Source organism: Chelmon rostratus, chromosome 4 (genome assembly GCF_017976325.1).
Source record: "Chelmon rostratus isolate fCheRos1 chromosome 4, fCheRos1.pri, whole genome shotgun sequence".
NCBI lineage: Eukaryota > Metazoa > Chordata > Actinopteri > Chaetodontiformes > Chaetodontidae > Chelmon > Chelmon rostratus.
The window spans coordinates 21490891-21503240 of NC_055661.1; positions in this window are offsets into that span (position 1 = coordinate 21490891).

The following is a 12350-nucleotide window of genomic DNA, read 5'->3' on the forward strand; positions in this document are numbered from 1 at the left end:
TTGATTGACATCTTCTTCATGCATTTGGTGATTCTGTTGCATTTTGGTGAAATAGCCAGCTCATCCTCACCAGAAATAGTAGCCATAAAGGTCAGCGGTGCAACTGCTTTAGTACGACCCATATTTACGTTTATTGTCAGGCTGCGACCTCCAGTGGCTGGAGTGATTATGACAAGAGCAAAGGAGGAAGTCAGGTGACGTAGCATAAAAAGCAAGAAAGTCTGCATCTTTACCTAGACCTAACCAGGCAGCTAAGAACTAATTAAAAAGATCATCTCATAGAAAGAGCAACAGTCTGCACTCGTGGTGTGCTGCAGAATTTCAATCTTGAAAGCTGTGTTAATCCTGTAATTGACATTATTGACGTCAAAGTTGCATGTGAGCGCTGATAAAGCTGTGAAGAAGACTTGGTTTTTGCTGTTTGTGCTGCTCGAGTCATCCTGAGTTCTCTTGTGCAGTAGAGAAAAGCTGGAAAATGATTTACTGAGGAATGAAGTTGGTCGAGTGTTGGAGTTTCCTTGTTGGCCAATGTTTCTTTAACAGTAGTATAGTATTATAAGACATCATTTATTATTATTTTAAATGTATCAAACCAAACAATACAAACCAAATAATTACTGAATTGATCAAGAGAATAATAACCAGATTGTTTCATATTGAAAACATTTAATAGTTGCAGCCCTCTATGAAGTAGTTAGTGCTGCTAACTCATTAATGCATTAGTGATAATAATAATCTAATGATATAATACATAACAATATAACAGTCACAGTGGAGTGGGAGTGCAGTGAGACACAGCCGAGTGGGACAGCAGCTACAATCAAAAATGATTAGATCTGAAAACCTGTCGTTTTGAGGACTGACTCAAAAGGAAAAGCTGTAGTTCGGGGGGCGTGATGCTTCCTGTAGAGTTCAGTCTTAACTTTAACTCTGCTGCGACGGCCCTGGAAGGACATGCTTCATTCATGACCACAGAGAATACCGTTCATCCCTGTTTCCTCTGATGTTTAAATCAGCTGGACAGTGACCTCTCTTCTTATTACTGATAAAGTCCAGCGTGTGGACCAGCTGGTTCTTTGATGTGATTTTTGGATTGCGATATTACAGCCACACTTCTGATGTGTTTTACTCTTCACCGCACCACAATGTTTTCAGGTCATCAACAGCTTGAGATTCTCCCAAATCCCCCACTTTCCTGTTCCCCCTGACTGCTGTCTGTGGCTGCAAAGACGCTAATACGCTCCAATTACCAGCTGTCCAATTAACCCATATTTTTTGCAGTTTCTTGATCTGGTGGTGAAGCCATCTCTGTTGCTCGGGCAGAGTTTGTATTGGTGATGCTGGCTGCAGAATGTAGGACAGCTACATAAAAGGATGGGGGGCTGCAATGATAAAGACTACTGTTGGAGGGAGGCTGAACATCCACTGCAGAGGATTTTGCTGGAGCTTCAGATTTCCTGGCTTGTGAAAATAGCCGTTATTTTGCAGTTAGAAAACCTGATGTGTCTCGCAGAAATAATACACACCGTGTCGCTCTGCGTCTCCGAGACGCCGAGGCCGTTTCCGCGTGACGTTCTCTGTGGTTTTACTGTGTGCCGTCGTTTTGTTTGTCATTATGCCCCCTCCCCTGCCCCCACAGCTCTCTGTAGTCCTGCGCTTTTTGAGAATGTGCCAGGCACAGCTGAGTGACAGTAGTGATAACATGCAGTGTGAATGTTAAGCTTCGTCTTAGTCAGAGGGAGACCTTGCACACACACACACACACACACACACACACACACACACACACACACACAGTCGTGTTTCCATCACATCAGAGGACATTACCTTAAACCTAACCTTAACCCTAACTCCTCACCTTAAGTTTTATGATTTATATTAAGGGCACTTGAGTTTTGTCGAGGCGAGTCCCCACAATGTGACTGTGTAATCAGATTTATGTCCTCACAACGTGAGCAATACACATCTACACACACATCTACACACACAGCGAGAGTCGGAGAGTCAAATCCTAAACCTGCATCTTTGATGTGCCCACTGGCACTAATGAGATTTGTCATCTTTTCTGACAGAATAACTGCAGTCCTTGTTCAGTGGTTGCGTGTTTCTCCACACACTCACACAGTCACACACACACACACACACACGCACACACGCAGAGGAAATAAAGGTGCATGCTCCCTGGCTGCAGTCTGACTGACTGTAGCTTGTTGGACAACTTCCTATCAGTGATTCAGCTCATTTCAAATATGAATTTCCCTCGTGGCTGCAGAGCAAACAATGACACAGGCCTTCATTTTTGCGATAGGACGGCTTTGATTTTCAGGACGGATAGATGGTGATGCGGTGACAGGAGGGCACGGGTGTGTGCGCATGTGTGTTATCGATTTAAGTGGTATATTAATGTATCCCTCACACCTCCCCTGGCTCCTGTTGCTGTGGATGATATCTGTGATTGGTGAGACAACAGGAAATTAAACCAGTAGGTAACACCTTGTAGCCTCAACAGCACTTCAAGGTTGAGACAACTCGAAGCGCCTTAGGCCACAGAAAATAACATTTCCACACCGAGGTGCTGCTTTTGTGACATATTTCTTTGGAAACTTTACTGTCTAGAGACACTGTCAGCGTTTAATAGGTTTTCATTCCTCCTCACCTTGGCTGTCTGGCTACTGGTTATTGGGCACACTGAGTTTATACCGCCAACCCCTCAAAAGGTTTTTCAGCTGTATGATTGATTTAACTGTGAAAGGCCATGAAGGGCAATAGCCCATTTGGCCTCTTCATCGCCTGTGCACCCACACTGATGGAGCTTTAGAAAAAGATCCTCGGTATTTATTTGAAATTTAAATGAGCACGGACGTGAGGCATGACACTCAAAAAGACTAAAGCACCCAGAGTGAGCAAGTGTTGGGTGGAGAGTGCGTGCTTTTAAAAACTGGCTCATCCGGAGAGTGAGCGAGATGCAGTGATTGGAGAGTGGCGTCAGAGTAGCTTTGTAGCATTAGTAGCAGGAACAGAACCTGGCAACCGTAGATGTGCTGCTTGGCTTCAGCCTCCTTACATAACATAAAAAGCATGAGGAGAGTAGCCAGAGGCATGCGAGCAGGACTGAGGGCAGGGAGCGCCCCTCTAATACCTGGAGGCACCAAAACAGGCCGTTTGACGGAGCTAAAAATACAGAGGAGATGAGGCGAGTGAGTGGGAGTACGATGGGAACACCTTTTTTTCTCTTCCCATCTCTGTGAAATATGTTTAGGGTTGAAGAGTTGCCTTTTGTGTGGCTTTGATAGTAGCCGGAAATAATCTCAACCCAAGTCAGCTCCAGTTGACTCACCAAGTTTAGTTTGTTGCAACGCCCCGCTGTGTTGCCTTCTATTCTACCTTTAGTGATTGCATAACTTGTGATTTATAAGGCCGGACTTCCCATCTTTTTCCATTCTGTAATCCCCGCACACCCCCCTGCACGCACTCCCCATCTCTCCCCCTCGCTTCCTGACATTTGTAATGATGTTTATGTGAACTGTGTGCATTGCAGCACTCAGCTTAACTCAACTGGCCACCCATCCTAATCGGCTCTCCTGGCCTGAGCACTAACAAGCTTAAAGCAAAACGGAGCAGCGGTCAGCAAGAAAAATGAGCCAGTCACGGATATTTTCGCCCTGCGGTTGACCATCGCTGCTGTGACTTGTGTGTGGTATACAAATGAGAGGGAGCGTGTTCTCCGTTGTGTGTCTGTGAATACTTTTCTCTATCGCGCAAGACATGCTGCATGGAAATGTAGCTATATATACAAATCAGCTGCAGCAGTATATTGTGTAAGTTCTGAGTGCAGCATGATCTCTCAGCTCACTTAAAGTAATTTAAAAAATCCCATATCTGAAATGTACACTTCACTTACAGATAACTTTTTTTTTTTTCACTTCAGCAAAGCCAGAGCACGGAAAACGTCTCCCTTTGTGTCCATCTAATTGGTTTTTATTGTATCTACACTGGTTAATTCGCTTGTATCATCTGCAGTGATTTGGATTCCTCTTGTCGTGGCTGTTAAAACCGGCTGGAAACCACAGAAAAGAGAAACATAACCCCAGAGCTTTCTAATCCACCCACTATCCTCTGCTCTGCCTCGATCTGCATACGATGTGGGAGGCTATTGTGTGAACTCACTGATCTGATGCCATTTTAAATATGTGCAACACACACACACACACGCGCGCGCGCACAACCACTTATCATTTAATAAAGGTGCCAGAACTATAATCAAATCCCCAAACGAAGTTTGCAGGAAGAGATTTATGTATTACATGTTTTTGCACAACATACAATATGCGACAGCCGTCTGCAGTTCATTGTTCTCTGGGCATGCCTGCATTAAAATGTTTCCTAACAAACAGGAAATAAAAAGCCCTCGTTGTAATTGCACATATGAGGCAAACATGGCCAGAAGCGGAAGAAACTCAGGGGACGCTGATATTCTGTAATGTAGTTTGGGAGCAGTGTTTCTGCTAGCTTTTATTTTGATACAGCATGCTTTTCTCAATAAGCCTAAACAGATATGAAGGAAAGCTCGGGGGAGTCTTTATGAGCAATTGTTGCCTCCAGCAGCGTGCAAGCTCCACGTTAATGTCCGACTTTGTATGTGCATTTATATGTCACGCTTGACCTCGCTGATGCAAATGTGAGCAACAAAAATGCCGAGAGGAAGGACCAAATTTGTGACAAAAATACCGCTTTTCTCCCCAACTTTTCCCCCGTTCACAGCCACTCCGATGATTTCTAACTTACTGCTCAATATCGCTATGACCAAGCTCCCATAATCCCCTCTGACACGTTCCACAGGCTGCATATTTTACATCCGACTTGAAGTTATTTTTGTCTTGGCTAAGAGGTTGCACAGAGTGACATCACATCACATCTGCAGCTGAGTCTCTGGAAAAGGAAACGCAGATGCACAAGCCTGAAAAGATACAGGATTTTCTTCATAATAATAAGTTTTCATCGTGATGCGTTTAGAATTTCATGCGCCGGATCCATATATTTTTGGTGGCTTATCCGTCCTCTTGCTGGCATTAAGCAGTTTAAAGTCTCTCTCTCTCTTTGGGTTTTTTTGTAGTGAAGGTGGAAATGAGCTGCAGCAGAGCGGGGCTCAGTAATCCTGCCCTCTATGCCTTCCAGCCACATACTCCTTATTTACTCCTGACAGCTTCAAATTGAAACTGTGATCACATTTTCCACACTGTTCCTCAGCCACGTTCACTTTTAGAGTCGACCAACCTCACACAGTGAAGTGAGTTTTTTTTCCCCTCTCCTCTTGTTTCTCTCCCTGTCTGTCTCTCTTGATATCTCTCTCTTGGCCCATCTCTCTGCAGTCCGGGCTTGCTTGCTGCCTTTAGGGACTCATCAATAGCTGACCCTGACATTGCTCTTGTTGTCTATGAGTCCTCCAGCCTCTCTCTCTGTCTCTCTCTGTGGAATGGACAGTCCATTTGTTAAGCTATGAACAAAAAAACAAGAAAGACAGAGTGGATTTGAGATTGGATTAGGAGAACAGAGGAGGGGAAGAGGCAGATTAATCAAGGCCAGCGTGTTTCTCTGGGTGACAGCTACAGACAGTTCTGTCATTACCGTCTGATAAGATGGGAGCAGCTCCTGCCTGCCGAGTAAATACAGACTCTTCGTCTGAACTCTCCCTCCCTGAAGAAGTTCTTGTTTGTGCTTAAGCGATGCAGATTTTTCAGAGGATTGCCTCCAGGAAGAATTGCATGCATTTGTTTGTGAGTTATTGTATAAGAATTGGCTAAAATCTACACACACTGTCTCAGTCCACCCTTTTAAATGTAATTCAGTTAGTTTTAGTGGCACGGCTGCACATAATTTAACTTGTAGATACTGTGAGACTCCAGTGTTGACAGGAAGAGTGGATAATACATTAAATCTATAGACTGGAACAGATGGCTCTGTCTAAACACACGCACAAACATAATCGCACACACTTAAAGAGCACCAACATCTAAATCCAAAAATGAGCTAGAAAGTAATCAATACCTCCCTCCCACTTGTTTACTTACTCTCAAATGCACAACAGATTGTCTCAGTACACCCCAAACACACACATTCAAGCTTAAGCTCACACACTGCCCAAATGTCACTGTGTCTGTTCACATCCTCACTCTTGAAAGGATGACAGAGAGCCCACCTTTAGCCTGCAGCCGGAGCCGGAGCCGAAGCACATACACAGGTTGGCCGTGATGTTCGAGTCCTGGCTTTGTGCCCAGACTTGCCCTGTCGTGATGTTGTGGGCAGCAGATTGAGTGTTTGGCCGGACTTCCTCATTTGCTACCCCAGTGGCACCCAGGCTAGTAAAACAGAGAGGAACATGGGAGCATTTGCTAGGGCCCAAATGGACATCAAGACGACATCAGTTATTGACAAAAAAATGAGACAAACTGTAGACTGAATGTCAAAATTCATAGAATACTAATAGAATAAACTTCAGAATGACAAGTCCAAGTCTCACATCCAAACTGGAAATAACGTTGCGGGCTACATGAATTAAAATTCAGCCTGTTCCTTTGCATGATTTTGAGCTCTAACATATATATTTGCTTGACATATCTGCTGACAGCAGGTAAGATGGACTCAGAGTCTGCCGGGGGCATGGAAACAGCGAGTGTAATTACAAAGTGTGTATTTAACTAAAGTGGTCGGGGTGTAAATCTCAGTGGATGGCCTGTATGCCCTGTGTATCAGCGAGAGCAGATGGTGCAAATAATACAGGGATGAGGTGTTTGAATTTGTGTCGGCAGAGGCCAAACATCTCAATTTCACAGCATTTTTAAAAAAGTGAGGGCATTATGTATGGACGTATAGGAGCAGTATGCATATAGGAAGCAAATGAGGCCTGTGGAAAAACATGAATCTATAACCAACATTTAATTTGCATTTAATGTAAAGGCTGTTTTCTCCTGCCAGCTTCAACTTTTAACATTCAATCACAGCTTGCAGCGAGACACATAGACTGCACTGCTAGAAGTCCCATTTAGCAGATTGTCAAGCTTGTTGCTGTAATAATGGCGGAGGCTCGTGTTGCCACGGGCGGAATAAATGTTGTATCATGCATATGCTGCAAAACTTGCACGTCAAATAAAGAGAGAAGCAATTAAAGGTGACTCCCGGTGACTATACCTAATTTAAACCTAATAAGAATGTGTCGTCGTCTCCCCTGTGTATAAGCAACATGGCGTCCTCTCTCCAGGCAGCCGTGCTTTGTGGATTCAAGAGCTCCAAATCTTTGTGTGATTAAAATGAACTCTCCACCCCTTTGATTTAACGTGATCCTCGATTTCGTGTAGCTTGGAAATAAACATCCAGCTGTGCATTGTTGGGGAGATAAAGCAGATAAATGTTCTTACTTGTTTACAGTCTTTCATAGCTGCTGTGCAATAATCAGAAGCATTTTTAATACAAATAAAGGCCATGGCTGTCTGTTCAGTATATCTGTGTGTGTGTGTGTGTGTGTGTGTGTGCGTGAGCCAGAGAGACACAAGGATGATGATGACCTGGAGCCTCCAGTCTGTTAGAGCACTGGACAAATAGTTTTTGACATGACAGTGACATTGTGTGATTAAATATAATTTACTTTGCTCTTTACTCAGGCTCTTTATTCTGTTGCATCCATGACCCTGACGTTCCTGCAGCTCGCCGCATGTTGTTTATTCCTCCTCCACCGCAGCCGCTCGCCTCGCTCGCTTCATTTCTGCGGACCTCAGCTTTACTGAGGCATGAATCCATGACTGATTTTCACCTGCACCTTCATTTGCTGCCTCAGCTTCTTTGGAGCTAAAAGCTTTATATGATGGATAATCTCAACCGTTGTGTATTATCCTTTAGCCGCGGACGCGTGTTGTTTGCTATTTTATGTCATTTATGCTTCCATCACCCTCAACAGGGTGATGGAAGCATACATGACAGATATGAGATATATAAATGACAGATATTTAGCTCAGGATTCTCTAACACACACACACACACACACACATCCCTACATCTGGTTTAAAATTAAACATCAATCTAACTTCATGACTGTGTTATAAATAATAGCTGTGATTTAATTAGCTAAACCAGCAGGGGAATTTACTCTCATCTACGGGGTTTGGTTTAGTCCTGAAGCCTCGACTTAACTGATGAATTCACAGGCCGCCTGAGCCAAAGTCATATACTACGAGCGGCATTCACACACACCTTCTGCTTTCGCATTGCCAGGCGGAATCAATTATTTAACATTTTATTGAAGCTGCCTGCATGGCTCCGGATCTGTCGAGCTCAGCTCACTGTCCCGCTGTCAGCCACACAGACTTCTGCACTTATGCAGGGAAGGAAAAAAAAAAATTAAATGCTATATTTGTATGTCTGTGTTTAATCAGAGGTCTGTCACAAATGTGTGCTCGTGTCTCTCTTGGTTTCTCTCCCTGCTGTCGCCGTGGGTGTATTTTATGCCATGTGTGCGTCCCTGACATTGGCAGGAAGCTGTTGGGGTTATTCATGTGACGCAGTGATGTGTGCAGCGTTGGGGAGATATTCCACATCCCTTTTGGGAGGCATTGACCCTCAACACTGAAGGCTGGGGCCGTCTCTCAAGTGCAGCACCGACTTCTCACTCTACCAGGACTGACACTGACCCAGAAACACGCAGTTTGCAGTCAGTTTTATTTCACTTTTGTGTGTTTTTGTGAGTGTGTGTTTGCTTGGGCAGGTCAGATTTCATTCTTGAAGGACATTATTATTTCCCTTCCCTGCAGGCTTGACTGTAGCTGTGACAAGCGATGTGATGAACAGAAAATCTGAAACAACAGAAAGTGGGTTAGACAGATGCTCACTCGGTGTAATTATAAATCCATCTCTAAAATAGATGTGTTGCTAACTGAGTTCTGGCCATGGTTGCCCAACTCAGCTGGTTTGCAGGGTTTCCCCACTACACTACATTGCTTTAATATCTATGGCAGGGTGAAAAGAAACCAGTTAGACAACTGAGTTGCATATTTATGTTTTAGTTTTGCGGTCTAAAATCCGATTTTTCTACTTTTTTCAGTTGAGTAGATTGCTAGTTAAGTATTGTATTGAACTGCTTTTGGAAAAATCTTGGTTATGAAGATATTGCATTTAAGCTTGCACTGATCATCTTTTCCATCGCGAGTAAAACTTTTAAGAAAGTTTTTTAATAAAGAAAAGCTGGGCTTCACTGAATTGCAGATGTGATCGATTGAGAGGTTTCAGAATTAGAACGGCCGCCAGCCAAACGAGTCCATTTTCAGTGACCACAAGGAAGAAAGTGCTCTTCAGATGTGCAGTTTGTATTCATAGACTATTGACTTTTTTCAGTCACAGTAATATTTAAGACAAGTGAAACACATTATATTCTATGATTTTTTTGTAATCCCAGTTTTGTTGCACACAAAAGTCAATTGTTTGTATTGATTCCACTGTTTGAATGTAGAGTTTTCACTTCAGTTTCATATATTTGTCACTGTGTACATCTTACTTGACACAAAATGCATTCAAAAGTTCAGCTGAAGCTACTGGACTTAGCCAAGTCAAGTTGGTGACACTGTCCTGGCTCTCGTCCATACACCTACATGTGACCACCGGGAAGTATCCGTCCTCTTGCAGCTTAGGAAGGGATAGCTGCAGGGCCAGTATGGACGTGAGGAATGATTGCAGTGAAAAATAACTCTTGGAGATGTGACTATTAAAAGAATCTCTCCTTTTAGACATTACGATCATGCTGAATTCATGCACTGCTTCATTAAACCATTGCAAAACTCGTTTTCTGCATTGGCCTGTGATCTTTCATCTTGTACATCACAAGCACCAACTGTTGATATGCACCATTTACCTCCGCAATCCACTCGTCAAAACTCCACTTTACAGTGAGGCGCTGGACTTGAGGTCAGAACTCTGCAGGGTGCCTTTTTAAGATGATGTTCAGACTCTGCAGCACGGAAAGTGTTTTTCTGTGCCAGTCTGTTTAATCATCTGGCTAATCCCAGCAGAAACAGTTAAGCTATGTACCTTTCTTGTTCTGGCTGCAGTGATTCGCGGAGCGGTCTGACATAATGCAAGAAGTCAGAAGCTCCTCGAGGCCCAGAGCCTCCACAGTCTCTGGTTCCTGTTTATATAAACACTGTTGTAAGAAAAGAAAGTGTGTAATTGCACACGTACACAGTCCCCCAGTTGTCTCTGTATTTACTTGAGCAAATATGGTCTCCAGCCCGCATCCAAACGAAACTGTGTGTGTGTGTGTGTGTTTGTGTTTGTGTGTGTGTGTGTGTGTGTGTGTGTGTGTGTGTGTCTTCAGTCTAAAGAGTTCCTCCAAGCTGTCTCCTCTCTTCCTCCTTGCTGTTTCCTTCAGAGCCCCCTTGGGTGCTGCTTAGCCTCCCCCTTTGGTCTCTCCCATCTTTATTTACTTCATCCTTCCCTCACTCCCCACAGATCAGTCTTCTGGGGGAAGCGGACGTCTCCTCCCCCTCCTCCCTCCACCCTCTGCTCACACATTTCTCCTCTCCCTTTGGGTCCTTGGGCTCCCTGTAGACATCCTTCCCTCCATCCTTTCCCATTTCCCTCTCCTCCGCTCTCCTCCCTTCGCCCTCGACTCCCCACTAATCCAGTCCCATGCTTTCTCGTACACTCTGTTTTTTCTTCCTGCTTCGGCTGAGCTCTGGTGAGTCACCAACCTTTGCCCGAGCCTGCGGGTGTGGGACTGTCCGGCCTACACGCACACAATGATATGTCACGCAAACACTGAAGAACCAGCAGATTACTCATCCTGCCTCTGCCTGGCTACAGCATGGAAATCCTCACTTCAAGTCATCACATCATATTAAGAGGAAAAGTTTAAAGAGCCCGTTCACGCACATCACCTACAGAGAGCCGTGTAATTGAGGAGACATCGCAGTGGCATGGTCTCCCAGATGAAAGTTAAATTTAGCAGAGGCATTAATGAAACATTTGTTTGTGGCCACCAGATTTGATTGCACCATGTTTCTGGCTTGTACATAAAAATTCTTTCATGTCTCATCTGGCTTTGGCTTGTGTTCTGCTGAAGCCTGCCTAACGCGTCATGCATTGTCACTTAATTTCTGCCATCGCCATGTATGTCGGATTAATCGCACAGCAGATAGCGCAGAGGGGAAATCAGCAGCTCACAACACCAGCAGAGACACGCGCTTTTTGTGCCTGTTTGTGTGTACGTTCACGCTTATGTGGTGTGATGAATGTACTTGCTGCCTGAATATGTCTGGGCTGTCAGCGAAGTACATGTGCCACCTCTGAGGCCAAAGCACGAAGATGAGCTGAGCAGCAGCGATTACTCACACAGCCTTTTGCACAGCTGCAATGAAGATCTAACACTGAGCTTGCATGCCTACTCACTCACTCGCACACTCATTCACACACACACACACACACACACACACACACACACACACACACACACACACACACACAGCTTCTGTAAGTTGTGCCGTTGCTCTTCTCACAGCTGCAGCGGGGGCTTGGCTGCCCGTCTGACCGGTCCAGCAGCAGCCAAAGGCCAGATGGGCTCAGCATGGCACTCACTGTAAGGCTGCAGGACACACTCCTGAACACACACTGGTTTGCATGTAAAGCAGGTGTGATACACATGGATGCACAAAAATGTGAAGCCTTGTGCACACACATCTACTGTCTTATGTACTATAATATAACATAATGTAATTTTATTCCTGTATCCTTATTTATGTTTGTAGCACATTTTGAAAAGTGCTATACAAATAAACTTTATTATTTGATTGCAATATGCTGTTCAAGTATTATCCTTTATATCCAGTGTATTTTTTGTTCTGCATGCTGTTACCTGAATGAGAACATGACTCCATAAAACAAGGCTTTTATCTAATCTTTGTTCATCTATGTGTTAGCTATGGTGATCAGTCGGTCCACAGCTTTAGTCCAGACTGAAATATCTCAACAACCACTGGATGGACTGCCATGAAATTTTGTATAGCAGTTCATGGTTCCTAGATGATGAATCATAATGACTTTAGTGATCCTCTGATTTTACCTGCAGCTCCACTATGAGGTTGACATTTGTGGTTCAGCTTGTGACATTTTAAAGTGAAAGGTCACAAGCCAAAAAGGTTGGGAGCTACTGCGCTAAACACTCGCGTATCTTAATGTTTCCTCCAGTACAATTTACAAAAATAAAGAATTACATAATATAGTCTATTGAGCCCTAGGATCCCAATTACTCTATAAGAAAATGATGTTGATGTGTCTATGCTGTGTTTTCTCTTCTTCAAATGCTCTCAAACTTT